This window comes from Pongo abelii, chromosome 18, assembly GCF_028885655.2.
Source record: "Pongo abelii isolate AG06213 chromosome 18, NHGRI_mPonAbe1-v2.0_pri, whole genome shotgun sequence".
Classification (NCBI taxonomy): domain Eukaryota; kingdom Metazoa; phylum Chordata; class Mammalia; order Primates; family Hominidae; genus Pongo; species Pongo abelii.
Window position 1 is genome coordinate 35155749 of NC_072003.2, and position 14681 is coordinate 35170429.

A 14681-nucleotide genomic window follows, 5' to 3' on the forward strand; every position below is an offset into this window, starting at 1 on the left:
CCTGGAAGTGTTCGAGCTGGGAAAGATTATCCCCTTTCCTGACGATGCTAGCTGTGTTTCTCAGGTTGCCAACTATTGTCACTGAAAACAAACCTTCCTCATTCCGAAGAGATCATCTGCAATTCTCACAATCACTTTGTGCTGTTGATGAATGGTCATATGTTTTATAATGCAGCTCATAGAATATGGTGAAAGTGATGATAAATATGACACTTTGATTACTATAATAAACAAAACATAGGATGCTATTTTGTGATCTATATTCATACTTAAATGTATGTCAGGCAGAATGCAAAGACCTATATTAAAATGAGATCACTCATGAAGTAATACAATGCTAAATATTAAATAGTATTATAAAAATGAGGAAATGGGTTTTATCAAACTTTATATTGTTCAACATAACATTTTCTAATGCAAAACAGCATTGGATTTGTATTGTGCCTTTTTGTCTTACTTTACAATTTTTATTCAGACATCAGATCTTAGCCCATAAAGTCTATGATGAGTCTGTGATGCCTGTTCTATTTAGTGGTGTTGTTTTCTCTAACATTTCTGTGACTGTGCACATGACGTAGGGTTTCTACTACTAAAAACTAAGATGAAGTGAGAATAAGGAAGATGAACTTGATCTGCATTATCTGTCTCTAAGAGTTCTCAGGACCTTCACCCTAAGTCCAAGGACAAACTCACTGCTCCTAGCAATCTGAGGGGTAAATTCAGATTTGCACATATTGATGGTGTTAGATAGGACCCAATTCTTTTCTACTTTCAAACAACCCATATGACTTCTGTGAGTTTTTCTTCTGTTCAATTTCTCCCAAGTCTATGTAATGTTTTTGGATGTCATGATTATTTCTTTGGTGAGGTTGTGAGATTCATAAAATAAACATACAGGGCAAAAAAAGTTTAAAATTTAAAAAGACAAGAAAAACTTTTTTAGTATAAAGTACTTAGATTCTTAAGTATATGTTAGAACCGTAGTCCTCCCCAGTCCAGGCTCAGCACCAATGCCCTCCAGCATCTCACTGGAGAAGGAGGCCAAATGAAGATCTGGCAGAAACACACCTTTTTTAATAAGCAGCTGAAATTATAATAGAGAAATTGTCCTGCATTATCAAAGTAGGCCCTACACAATTGCAAGTGTATTTAAATGAGGGAGAAAGGAGAACAATTGTCAGAGTACTATGATATAAGATCCACTTAATGGGTCATTTTTTCCAAAATGCTTTTGGTTATTCTTCCTCTATTAGCATAAAATTTACTTCAGTTCACTTGCAGAAACACACCTGATTTATTTTTACATGCACTCACTATTCTTTGTCATCAACATTGAATAAAGGAAAGTAAAAACTTAAAGTTTTCTAAATGAATGTTTCTTAGGCAGTATAGGAGTATAGATAATGTGACTATACCTCTAATTGTTCACATGTGGGTGCTTGATGCATTGTATTAATAATTGGGTGTATAAAATAATTTCCAGGCCATATTTTTAAGAAATTATATGAGATACTCAAGATTAATCAAGATAAATGATTGGAATTAAAATAATGCTGGTGATAATTTTTACTATGGAATAAATAACATTGATGATGGGAGTTTTATTTGTTTTTCTTTCAGATATATAAAATGCTTCCTATTTTCCATTAAGATGAACACATTTGCTACCTATATTATCATTAAAAATGTGTTCTTTTCCCAAGTTGGTATTGGAGTCTCAGCCAATGCCTTCCTCCTTTTCTTCTGCATTTTCACAGTTCTTGTGGATCACAGGCTTAAGCCTACTGACCAGACTACCAGTCACTTGGCCTTTGTCCATATCATGATGCTGCTCACCATTGTGTTATTGTGTCTGAAGACATTTTTGAGTCACTGAATTTTCAAAATGACTTTAAGTGTAAGATGCTTTTCTACACGAACAGGGTGATGAGGGACCTCTCCTTCTGCACCACCTGCCTCCTGAGCGTGCTCCAGGCTGTCACCATCAGGCCCAGCAGGTCCTGGTCTGTAAGGATTAAGTAGAAATTCACATGTTACATCTTTCACTCCTTCTTCTTCCTATGGGTTCTCAGTTTGTCTCTCAGAAGTAACCTGCTCTCCTCCACTGTGGCTTCTTCTAGTGGGACCAAGACCGATGTGCTAAGTATTAGTAAATACTGCTCACTTTCTTCCATAAGCTACATCATCCGGAGCCTGTCTTTCATGCTGCCACTGCTTACAAATGTCTTCTTTGTAGCAATCACATTGCTCTGAAGTGCATACATGGTGATTCTCTTGTCCAGGCATCAGAGATGATTCCAATACCTTCACAGCACCAGCCTCTCTCCAAGAGCCTCCCAAGAGAAAAGGGCCACCCAGACCATCCTGCTGCAGGTGAGTTGCTTTGTGGTCATGCAATGGATGGACCTCATCATCTCATCCTCCTCAACCCTGTTATGGGCTTGTGACTCAGTCATCGTGGGCTTCCAGAGGCTTGTGGGTAATTCCTATTTCACTGTTAGCCCTTTTATACTAATTAGTTCTGATAAAAGAATAATCTAAATTTTGCATAATGTGCAATATAAATATCACAGATTTTAACTAAATTATGAAAATAATTACCTGAAAAATAGATTTTTGACATCAAATTATTCAAGAAACAGATAATTTGATATATAATTTGATTATACTTTTATTTCATCTAAATGCTTTTGAAACCTATGCTGCCAAGGACTTGGTGATTTCTTTAGTTCCATGTCCAGCATCATAGTCTCCTGTGTCCACGAGTTCCTTATCTTTAATTTTGGTTCCCTAAACTTTATATAACAGAACTTTTCTATTTTCTGGAAGTGTACACTTAAGATACTCCCATTGGTAAATAAAATTTCTCTCTCTCTTTTTTTTTTTTTTTTTTTTTTTTTTAAGATGGACTCTAGCTCTGTCACCCAGGCTGGAGTGCAGTGGCACTATCTTGGCTCACGGCAATCTCTGTCTCCCAGGCTCAAGTGATTCCCTTGCCTCAGCCTCCTGAGTAGCTAGGATTATAGGCACGCGCTACCATGCCAGACTAATTTTTGTATTTTTAGTATAGATGGGGTTTCACCGTGTTGGCCAGACTGGTATCAAACTCCTGGTGATCCACCCACCTCAGCCTTCCAAAGTGCTGGTATCACAGGTGGGAGCCACCGTGCCCACGTTTACCATTATTTGAAGGTAGTTTTGTTTACCATTATTTATTAAAAATATGCTATCTATGTATCCATGTTCATGCCTGGCTTTTAATTTTAGAAGTTGGTAAATAATTATTTTATTAGTGAGATTTATTATTTGTATGAATTCAAGTGAAATAGTTGTGCTCTATTCCTTGTCATTCTATTATTTACATATGGATAATTACATTCATATTGCTATTATTTTGTTTCTCTTTATTTTATTTGTTATATTCATTCTGCTCAAGATTCCTGTTCACTAATCCAGTTCTCTAATTCTCTAATCAACTCAGCCTAATTTTATATTTAACTCACATCTTGTATATGAAATTTGCTTAAATTATTTATTTCTATTTGTCTCTTTTCAAAATGTGCCTGCTCAGTTTAGTTTCCTGCTCTTCCAAAATTATTGTTTTTTGAGACAGAGTCTCACACTGTTGCTTAGGCTGGAGTGCAGTGGTGCAATCTTGGCTCACTGCAACCTCTGCCTCCCAGGTTCAAGCGATTCTTATGCCTCAGCCTGCCAGGTAGCTGGGATTACAGGGGCTTGCCATCACATCCAGCTAATTTTCGTATTTTTAGTAGAGATGGGGTTTCACAATGTTGGCCAGGCTGGTATCGAACTCCTGATCGCAAGTGATCCGCCTGCCTCAGCCTCCCAAAGTGCTGGATTACAGGCGTGAGCCACCATGCCCGGTCTCAAAATTATTTTGATATTCTATTTTCTCCATTTGTTTTTACCTTAACATTTAAAATATATTTCCAATATGCAAAGTTTATGTGATGTCTAATTTCTTCTGACCCCTTTTCCTCATAACTTATTTTCTTCTGTGCTTCATAATTTTCCATTTTTTTCAACGGGATTTGGTTTATTCTGCCTTGGCAGGGTGGTCCTGAGAGTCGTGGGTGCCACCCTGTCCTGGGCCAACAGAAGCCCAGAGGGCCAATTAAGGCCAATGGTGGGTGAAGGTGGGGGGTGCAGCCCCTTGAATGCAGTGAAAACAGGCCGAGGCCTGGAGGCAGCTGTGATAGGCTAGGGCAGGGTGGAAGGCACCGGACTAGGACCGGGTCAGACCTACAGAGCCAAGGACCAAGGCCACACAAGTACCCCCGGCAGGCGGGGCGCAGTGTCACATGACACAGAACATGAAACACAGGCCCAGGCTCACAGTAAGCACATGGACAACTGGGCACAGATTCCCAGGCCAGATGGACAGCCAGCCATGGCTGGGCCAGACAAGTGTACACAGTGGTGGTGTCACACACAGACCACAGGGAAGACATGGCACTATAGGACACAGGGACTTGACGCCGCAATGCACACAGCAGGCCGCAGAGCTCAAGGGATGTGGGAAGGGGACTTTTGGTACTTCTGCCTTGGAATCCTGTGAGACAAGGGTGGCGGCCACTCTGGAGGTGCCTGGAGCGTCCCCTCGCAGCCCCTCTGGGCTTAGTCGGCTTCCACACTTTGTTGAGCGGCTTCACCACCTCATTGTAGATGCTAAATGCTATGGCCACATCCAGGCAGACCCAGTCAGTGACTGGCGGGGGGCAGTGCCCTTGTGAAGGCATTGAGCCCCTCCTTCCTCGGGATCTGCAGCTGCATTCCACTGTTCCGGTGTTTGTGCACTTCCACGCCCCGCATCCGGGTCTCGATCCTGTCCAGAGGGGCGTTTCCGAAGACGCTGTCTGCGCCCACAATGGCTCAGAAGACCCCAATGATCAGCGGGTTCATGGGTTTGTCCCTTTGGTATCAGTTGCTGCGGGGAGGTCAGGACGAAGAAGCAATGGCCTGGTTCCAGCCCTGCTTCAGCGTGGAGGCCGTGAGGCCCTGGTAAATCCCCTCAGCTCTTGTTCCCGCACAATCTCCCTAACCCCAAAGAATTCTCTGTTCTTGGGTTTGGGGAGGTCTGGTCGTGGATGAACTTCACTTTGATGGTCTCCATGGGAGGGACAACCACCACGGCCTCGGCCACGCCGGCGCCCAGGCCGCACAGCAGCCCGCGCCTGCTGTTTAGCAGTCCCTGGGCATCCCGCATCTGGGTGCCGAGGAACTCCAACGTCCTGAACCTGACGCTGCCTCGGGGATGGAGCCGCAGAGCAGGGAGTTGAGACCGTGGTCCAGGCCCAGGAAGCTGTGGCTGTGACTGTGCCCCACAGGCCGCCATGCCCGGTACCTGGCGGGGGCGAGTGCTCGTCGGTCCTCACGTGCTCGGTGGGAAACGGAATATAGGTGTAGATGCCGCTGGCCAGGCCGCCTGCCGTGATCGCCTTCCCCGGGAGCGTCCCCTAGGCCTTCCCGGACTCGGCACGGCCATGGCGGGCGGGAGGGGTGACGCCCGGCATTGCCTCGGTCCGAGCCTCCTGAACTCCCCGCTCCGACCTTAATTTGGTTTTGACACAAATAAAGATCTCACAAAAACATAAAATGGGATGTTTTGGCTTGTAATTTTTGTTGAAAGCAATAGTATTGTTGCATAGGATAGTGTATTTGGGGTAAATAGGTTATTATAATTTTTTTCATCAGCCCACTGACATTGATAGAGGGTAGTTTTTAGGTTATTGATGAGCAGTTTTCCGTTAGATATGCCTTAGGGTAGAGGTTTGTGGTAACAGTTGAGAGGTAGGCCAGGATTACGGCAGCAATATCCTTCTGAGAACCAGGGGATTCAAATCCTTCTCACGATACTTTGCTAGTATGGCCCCGGTTTGCTGTGCCTTCCCTTTATGCTGCTTACCAGAGATGGTCCCTCGCACTTGGCCTAGCTATAATATGTTCCACTGTTCTTTTTATTCTGTGCTTCTTAGCCTGGTAGCAGGGGTGAGGGAATGAGGAGATATCCGATGTTCTGAGGAAGCCTCACACTCAGCACTGTGAACTGGGATGTGAGGTTACTGCCCTTCACAGTTTCCTGCCCCTCCTGTAGGTGCAATGCCAGGACAAGAGCACATTCCCGTCCTTCCCCCAGTGGTAGAAAGGCTCCTGGTCCATGTTCCTAGCTTCTAGTTGAAGTGGGAGTGGGTCTGCAACAGTGCCCTGTAAATTAATGCTTTAGTTTCTTTATGGGAGATGTATCTGGGCAGAGACGTGGGTGTTGACCTTGTTTCTCCACCATCAGCTACAATGAGTTTTTTCACAGTTTCCTCTGGCTCAGGTTTGGATGCTCTTTCCCTGCAGATCCGGCCTTGTTGTTCTATAGGAGAGGTGGGAAAGCTATGTCTCCAGAGCTGTAGCAGTGGGTGGGATAGTGGTCCCTCCCTATCAGCACCGTGAGGGAAGCATTCTCAAGATTGTACCCCACCCTCCCTGACAGGCCTTGTAGGGTTCCTAGAAAAATTATCCACAAAGGTGTAAACCCTATGTCTGTAGACTCCAGGATTTCTCATTCCCCTTCACCCACCCACCCACACACAGCCACCAGGAACTAGTTCAAAAGTCCTGCTTTGATTTTACTAGTTTCCATGGTCTTCCAGGTACACATGAAAGCCTGGGGCCTGTGTGACCTGCAGGCTCCTGCATGCCTTGATGTTGGGTTTGTCGTCTCCTCTGTGACCTCAGTCCTCCAAAGGGCTCAGAACAAGCCATTCATTCATTTGCATTTTCTCCAGCTTTTTTGTTTGTTTATTGTAGAAGCAACTCTGTCAGGTCTCTACATCTATAAACTTAACTCAGAAACTAATATTTCTAAATACATTTCTTTCCTATCATACTTTCAGTGCTGCTCTACCTATGCTAATTGTTCTTCAGTATTTTTCTTGTTTGTATGTCTTTATTTTAAAACCAGGTTTAATTCCTTCTTAAACTAATTTGTAACTTTTCTATTTTCTTCCATTTCATTTATTTCCCTCTGTGACTTTAATTCTTTTCAGACATTTAAAGCATTGATGCATAATTCCAGTGTAGGAGGTCAGATTATACACTGACATTTCTCCTTGACCACGGTGATAACACTTCAGCCCTGATGACAGTTATACCTGAAGCCAGAGCCACTCTTGACATGTATTTATTTTACTATTCAATAAAAATTAACTCATCATGAACTGTATTTTATTAATATTTGTAGGCTTTATGGACCTGAAAATACAACAAATAAAAACCAAATTACATGACCTCAGGGGGTACAATTTTTTTGATTAAAACATTTTTGTCTTTCTGTCATTTGCAACCTGGAGTGATCACCTTGAAATAGGAACCAGAGTTGAAACTAAAGTAGTAGATGTTGGTGAGATTTGATGGCTAAGAACATAGAGCTCATTTTGTAATTGAAAGGGAAATAAGAATATGTGTCACCAGTTCCATATGATCACAATGCATGTGGAATAATCATAATGGCAACAAGTGACTTACATTTTGAGAGAGAATAATTGGAAATAAAATGACCAAGTATAAAGCTGACCCAAGGGCTGGGTGCGGTGGCTCATGCTTGTAATCCTTTGGGAGGCCGAGACAGGTGGATCACCTGAGGTCAGGAGTTTGAGACCAGCCTGGCCAATACGGTGAAACCCCATCTCTAATAAAAATGCAAAAAATTAGCCAGGCGTGGTGGTGGGCGCCTGTAATCCTGGCTACTTGGGAAACTGAGGCAGGAGACTCGCTTGAACCCGGGAGGTGGAGGTTGCAGTGAGCCAAGATTGTGCCACTGCACTCCAGCCTGGGAGACAGGGTGAGACTCAGTCTCAAAAGATAAATGAATGAATGAATGAATGAATGAATGAATAAATAAATAAATAAAGCTGACCCAGTCTGACTTGGATCACTGTCTTTAACATATATCTGCAATACTCATATAGGCAGTGTATAAATAACTTGTCAGCAATATTATTAATGCCCAGGTTCTTCTTGAATTTTCAGGGTTTGGTTTCTCCAGTAGTGAGTGTGTTACTGAGAAAAGGGGCTTACTATCCAATGCACTAAAGTCGATACTATGACACTGAATTTTTCTTTTTAGAAACAAAAAAAGCTTTTTGTTGTAATTTTTGTTTTGTTCTAAAATGTTTTTATTTCAATATCCTTTAGGGTACAAGAGATTTTTGGTTAAATGGATGAATTATATAGTGGTGAATTCTGAGATTTTAGTGCACCCATCACCTGAGTAGTACACATTGTACCCAATAGGTAGTTTTTTGTCTCTCATCCACCTCTCACCCTCCCCTTCTGAGTCTCCAAAGCCCGTTATATCACACCGTATGCCTTTGTATACTCATAGCTTAGCTCCCACTTATAAGTGAGAACATATGGTATTTGATTTTCCATTCCTGAGTTAGTATAATGGCCTCCAGCTTCATTCAAGTTGCTGCAAAGGACATTTTATTTCTTTTTATGGCTGAGTAGTATTCTATGTGTATGTATATCACATTTTCTTTATCCAATCATTGGTTGATGGGCATTTAGGTTGGTTTTCTATCTTCACAGTTGTAAATTGTGCTGCAATAAACATATGTGTGCATGTGTCTTTTTCATATAATGATTTCTTTTCCTTTGAGTAGATACCCAGTAGAAGGATTGCTGGTAAATCTACTTTTAGTTCTTCATACTGTTTTTCATAGAGGTTGCGCTAATTTACATTCCTACCAGCAGTGTATAAGCGTTCCCTTTTCACCACATCCACACCATGTGTTGTTTTTTTACTTCTGATAATGGTCATTCTTACAGGAGGTGCAAGGTGGCATCTCATTGTGATTTTAATTTGCATTTCCCTGATGATTAGTGGTGTTGAGCATTTTTTCATATGTATATTGGCCATTGTATATCCTCCATAAAGTCTCGGCTTACAAGATCAATGTACCCTGTTGGTACATTGTACCAACACCAAGCTGAGAATCAAATCAAGAACTCAATCTCTTTTACAATAGCTGTAATAAAATTAAATAACTAATATTATACTTAACCAAGGAGGTAAAATATCTCTACAAGGAGAACTACAAAACACTGCTGAAAGAAACCATATGTGGCACAGACAAATGGAAATACATCTCATGCTCATGGATTGGAAGAATCAATATTGTGAAAGTGACTATACTGTCCAAAGCAATCTGTGGATTCAGTGCAATTCCCATCAAAATACCAATATCATTTTTCATAGAATTAGAAACCAAAATTTTAAAATTCATATGGAACCAAAAAGCAGCCCAAATAGCCAAAGCAATTCTAAGCAAAAAGAACAAATCTGGAGGCATCACATTACTGCCATTCAAATTATACTACAAGACTGTAGTTACCAAAACAGCATGGCACTAGTATAAAACTAGGCACATAGGCCAATGAAACAGAATCAAGAAAACAGAAATAAGCCAAATACTTACAATTAACTAATATTTGATAAAGCATACATGAATATGAATTGGAGAAAGAAGCCTCTCTTTAATAAATGGTGCCAGGAAAACTAGCTGGCCACATGTAGAAGAATAAAGCTGGATTATTATCTCTCACCTTATACTCAAATCAACTCAAGATAGATCAAGGACTTAAATCTAAGACCTGAAATCATAAACATTCTAGAAGATGACCAGGGGGTGGGGTAGGGGGTGCTCTTCTGAACATTAGCCTAGACAAAGAATTCTTGACTAAGAGCCCGAAAACAAATGCAAATAAATAAAACCTTATTTAAAAGCTTCTGCATAGCAAAAAAAATAATCAGAGTAAACAGAAAACCCATAGAATGGAAGAAAATATTTGCAAACTATGCATCCGACAAAGAACTAGTATCCAGAATCTACGAGGAACTAAAGCAAATCAGCAGAAAAAAATAATTCCATCAAGAAGTGGGCAAAAGGCAGAAATATATATTTTTATTTTTATTTGACTCATAAGTAGACAGGAGTCCATATCTTTCTCTCTGTGTAGGCCTCAAGCCAGTATTTTTACTAGAAAAGGTTCAGAAATTGGATTTGGAGATGAATTGGTGATTGGTGGAAGGAAAGGGGAGGCCTGGAAAGTCCTTGAGCATGCACAGTTATCTTTTCATACTACATCATGGGTTGTATGTCAAATTCAGGGGGAGTTAGTATAAAACATTTGATTGAAATTTGGGCTGTGATGTTAGCAAGCTTGTTCTGTGCAAACTCCAGCCACCTTGGTTCCAACCGTTTTCAGTTAGTTTTTTCTTGATATCACAAGTGGAGGGAGTTCAGCATTTCAGAAAGTTTTTTCCTTTCTTATCTGCTATCCTGCAAACTCAAGAATACCTGTTAGTCATTGGTTTCTTACTCTTTGGGGCACAATTTCAGTTTCAGCTTTTCAGCACGTTTTCTCTGTTATCTGCTATCCTGTAAGCCCAAGAATTTAGTCATATACTTAACTATTTGGGGTATGGTTTCATCTGCAGCCTCCCTGCCCTAGGTACAAAATCTGCCCAGGATTTTGGGCCCCAATAGGGCAGAGTCTGTCACTGGAAGAGCCATGGGATGGGGCCTTTATGGGTAATGGTGGAACACTCGCCTCAGTAAAAGTCTGTCCCCTAACATGGGTCTGGGCAAGAAGGGACCTCATCAACTCAGTCTTCAGCTGTGGTCACTGTGGGACCCACCAGACATGTGGGGACCCCAGTCTGGGAGTGGGGAGCCCTCTGCCCTCAGACATTTGTGGACAATAAAGGAGCCCTGGAGGAATGGCTGGCAGGCGAAGGTGCCCTTCCCATTGGTCAGGAACAGGGGCTCCTTCTGCATGGCCCTCTCTGTCCCATCCTCTGGAGGCATCATTCTCCCTCTGCCCTGAGTGGTCCCTGAAGGAACAGTGTCTCTGGGTGTTCTTGAGGACCACACCACTAGAGCTCATTTGCTTCCTTCTGGTAACCTGGGCAAATGAAGCCCCTTCCTGTACTGACAGCCCAGAACTGGGGAATCTGTTGTCCCTTTAACTAAGACATGATCTCCATGAATACAGAGGCTGGTTTGGAATCAACAGATCATTTCCCCTAAACCAAACATTTTCTCACTCAACTGGTTTTATCTCTTAAGCTGATTCACCAGCCACAGGGAGCTTTGAGTAGACCAAAGCTGTCATGAGATTTCTTTTCTTCAGAAAACTGGGCATTTTGTGGTCCCTGAATGATCCCAGGAGGCTGATCATATAGAGGTCTCTGGCCCTTGACCCCACTGTGCCTCCAGGTGCCCAGAACAGCCCATCATAGGCCCTTTCCCCTTGGGAGGTGGACATTGTTCATCCTCCTGAAGCAAGCATGTGCCCACCTTGGCACATTTGAAGACAACAGACCTTGCTGTCCAGGCCCCCCGTTCTCATACCCTCAGGCAGGAACCCACTCTTGGACAGGGGCAGAGACTCCAGAGACCCTGGTGGGGGGAGAAGACTGGGTCTGGGCTTTTGTTCCTGGTGGTAGAACATGGTCACCTTGCTGGCTTTTGAGACCCAGGCAGGACCCTGGTTTGGGGTGTTCTCTGAAGTTCTCAAATGCAGTGTAATATTTTTTTTTCTTGCAGGTTGGACATGGAGGAGGATGTGGATACCCTCTTACCCAGAATCAAGGGGAACATTATTGCCAAGTATGAGTGGGTACAGGACAGGCTGCTCCTTCGAAGGGGCAGAGGGATCACCACTCCTTCTGTGCTGTAGTCAGAGAGTCCTGGGCCCACTTGGGACAAAGGGCGGGGAAGGGCCGCACACACCCCCATGCCTCTACACTCCTCTGCTTGGCCCCCCTCACCCTGACCCCTCTGCACTGCAGGGATGCCAGGCCAGGGTGCCAGTGGACATAGGGCAGGAAGATTCTTTAATCTAGAAAATCAGCAATTATCTCCAGATTCTGTAGTGTGTCTTCTGTCTCCCGAGCCCCCACTCCCAGCAATCTCATCTCAGTGATAGATTTTATTTTGAGAAAGGCCTCTCTGAGGAAGGACATGTCTCAAGTGCACCTCCTTCCCAGGACTGGAACTCCTCCCCAGGTGTCCTGCAAATCCAGCCCAAGGTCAGTGTTATGCCAGAGCTGAGTATCCCACTGTGGGGGAGAGCCCGGCCTAAAGTGTGCTCTCTTAAAAAAAAGGAATTTTTTTTATTACACTTTAAGTTTTAGAAAAACAAAAAGGAAATTGAAGTCAATGACTGCAGAAAATTTGGGAAAATTACATCTCTGCGGAAATTGAACAACACACTCCTAAATAACCATAATATCAAAATAAAATAATTGGATAATATTTTCAGATAAATAATAATAAAACAACATATTAAAACTTATGAGATGCAGCAAAAACCTGCTCAGATAAATTTATAGCAATAAACACCTATATTAAAAATGAACAACTATAACTTAAAATCAATAAACTAATATTTGGCACAAACATGTAAAGACAAATTAAATACTACACATCAAAACTGGAGGAAAAATATCAGTTGGAAAATACAAGTCATGTGGAATAGGAAGACTGGAGAATAAAATGCCTGGGGATAAGGGTTCTGAAAACTGTCCACATATTTCTAAGAATCTAGAAGCCCATATGCCTGCTCAGGACTAGGCACGGGTAAGATCAGTGTTCGGAAAAGCTCTAAGGAGATCTTAGATCTGCTTCACCCTCGAATATGGTTTGGCTCTGTGATCCAACCCAAATCTCATCTCAAATTATAATCCCCACGTGTTGAGGGAAAGAAGTGATTGAATTATGGTGTGGTTTTTCCCATGCTGTTCTCAAGATAGTGAGTGAACTCTCACAAGATCTGCTGGTTTTATAAATGGTAGTTTTTTCTGTTCTCTCACTCTCTCTCCTGCCACCTTGTGAAGGGGGTACTTGCTTCTCCTCCACTTTCTGCCATGATTGTGAATTTCCTGAGGCCACCCAGTCATGCAGAACTGTGAGTCAGTTAAACCTATTTCTTTTATGAATTACCCCATCTCAGGCATTTCTTTATAGCAGCGTGAGAACAAACTAATACACATTCAAACCCAGCATAAACGGGGAAAAAAAAAGGAAAAGATCTAATTTTCCTGGTTTGTAAGCTGAGCTGCAATAATTAAGACGTTTTGGGCAAGCAAGCATTTGAGAAAATCTCCGTCAAATTACTAGCTCATAAGATAATGAAACAGAGGCTTTTATTCCATACACAACAAAGAACACAATATTTACAAAAATATCTCTGAAAAGTCATTAAACAAATATAAATAGTCATGAGAAACAAAAACCCAAAGGATTAAAAATATGATTTCAAAGTTACCATATTATAATATCAAAATGTAGTTTTCAAAACAGCAAAACACAAGGCAGGCAAAAAAATATCACTCATTAACAAGATAACAAATTAAAAGAAACAGTCCTAGAGATATCCTAGACATTGAAAGACATTAAAAAGTCTTTAAATCAACGGACTTAAATATGCTGAAAAAGAGAGTAAACCATAAGAAAGAAAAAAAATTGGGAAAATGATGTCTCATCAAATAGAAAGTATCAATAGAGATAGCAATTATAAAATAAACAAAACATTCTGAATTCAAAAATTAAAATCAATGAAAGAAAAAATTTTAACAGAAAGCCTCTACAGCAGAATGAGTAGAAAGAAAAAAAAGAGAAAAGAATTAGCAAAGTTTAGTCTGTTCAATTTTAATGATTTAGACTGACTAGGAGAAAGAGAATTAAGAAAAATTAGAAGGCCCCAAGATACTAATGACAAATCATTACAATACCATCACAAGGATTATGGAAAATCAAAGAAGAGGGAGATAGTAAAATAATCAGAAAAAAAAATTGAAGGAATAGTGGCTGAAAAATTTCTAAACATGATAAAACTCATGAATCTACACATCCAAAAATATAACTGAGCTCAAAATTATCTACCCTCAAAGACCTCCACCAAAGACACATTACAATCAAACTTTCAAAAGTTACAGACAAAAAAAAAAGAATCTTAAAAATAGTAATAGAGAAAAGGCCCATCACATACAAAGATATCATAGTAAAATTAACAGCTAATTTCTTGCTAGAAAAAAGTCATGAGACAGCAGGATGACATATTTAAAGTGATAAAATTTAAAAAAAAACAACAAAGAAGTCTATTTCCAGCAAACTGTTCTTCAAAGACAAATGAGATATCAACACATTTCTATATTTTAAAAAAATTATACAGAATTTCTCACTAATAGATCCACTCTGCAATACATGATAAAGACTATCTTTTTGGCTGAAATAAAAGCACACACTATGAAGTAACTTAATGCCATATTAAAAGAACAAATAACACCAGTAAAAGTAAATATACACAAAAATTAAAATGCCACTAAGAAAATATTTTTATTTCATAACATTTCATCTTCTAAAATTCTTTTATATATGATTCAGAAGACTAATGCATAAAAGTAGCTATAAATCTGTGTTAATTTCAGACAATGCATAATTATATAAGCTGGAAACACATATAGTTGCAGAAACAAATCTGTGTGGAGTCAACTGTTTTAATAAAACCAAATTTCAAGTGGTATTGATTTATTATACATGGGCATACATTCATGAGATTAGTTATAATCCTTAATCACTAAAACAATAACTTTAAATAGT

General features: G+C 40.8%; 2 pseudogenes; one reads left to right on the forward strand and one right to left on the reverse strand.

Moving 5' to 3' along the window:
* PONPYGV1R-PS1878 (vomeronasal 1 receptor ponPygV1R-ps1878 pseudogene) lies at nt 1652–2541 on the forward strand (annotated as a pseudogene).
* On the reverse strand, nt 4247–5356 carry LOC100447380 (tricarboxylate transport protein, mitochondrial-like; annotated as a pseudogene).
* Between the last annotated feature and the right edge of the window lie 9325 nt (nt 5357–14681).